At 40.0% G+C, this 892-nt stretch overlaps 1 non-coding gene across 1 annotated transcript; it reads right to left on the reverse strand.

The window, feature by feature from the left end:
• Positions 1-453: 453 nt before the first annotated feature.
• Positions 454-579, reverse strand: LOC130015819 (U6atac minor spliceosomal RNA). The gene has a single exon (XR_008791148.1). It is a non-coding gene; the product is annotated as a U6atac minor spliceosomal RNA (small nuclear RNA).
• Between the last annotated feature and the right edge of the window lie 313 nt (positions 580-892).

The raw sequence follows: 892 nt of genomic DNA on the forward strand, positions 1-892 counted from the left end.
ACTCTGTTCCCTTCCCAGGATAGGCTAAAAACAATTCGTGTGCATATAATTAACTTAGAACATTTCATAGTTGGTTCAAATTATTATGTTTCTTTTTATGTGACTGGCTTAAAATCTTTTATATACAATTAACTTTCTCCCTAAAGTTATACAAAGAATACATATCTCCTGCTTACCCCCTCCCAGGACTAACTAATTTATAAAAAGCAAAAGTTTCCTGCCTAGAGCAACCAAAAAATATGCCATTATATATGTCCCCTTTCAATGCTAGGGTATCTCTTTGGAGGCCTCTGCTGTATCATTCTGTTTCTTTCTCAGTAAACTAACTTTGCTCTCCTAAACCGTCTTGCTCTCCTGATAAATTACTTTACCACCCATGGATAGGATCCAGGCCAGGAACCAATGGATTATGGTTCAAGGACCTCCTCCTAATTCTTCAAATATTACAAGGCAAAAGCATATTGTATATAGTCATTTATTAAACACATATTGAGATCCTTAATCATATGTGTGTTGCAGGTCGAAGTCTCTTCCATCCTTGTCAAGGGGAATGCTAACCTTCTCTTCGTTCTACAACAACGGGCTGCAGTGATAGCACAGTGGGCTGGTGGTGCACGTGGCCAACCAGGCCGACCCGAATTTAATTCCTCTGCCTTTGATTCTTCCGCCCTTCTTGGAGAGCCTGGCAAGCTACTAAGAATATCTCGCCCACAAGGCAAAGCCTGGCAAGAAACCCATGATGTATTCGATATGCCAAACAAATTAACAAGTCTCACAATGTAACTGGGCCTGCTCAAGCAAATCAATGAACAACAGGAGGACAGTGACAGTGATATTGAGGACAATGTTATATAAAAAGGAAATATGCAGCGTGAGAAAAAAGTTGACCTTC

This window comes from Sorex fumeus, unplaced genomic scaffold (genome assembly GCF_029834395.1).
Source record: "Sorex fumeus unplaced genomic scaffold, SorFum_2.1 ptg000131l, whole genome shotgun sequence".
NCBI lineage: Eukaryota > Metazoa > Chordata > Mammalia > Eulipotyphla > Soricidae > Sorex > Sorex fumeus.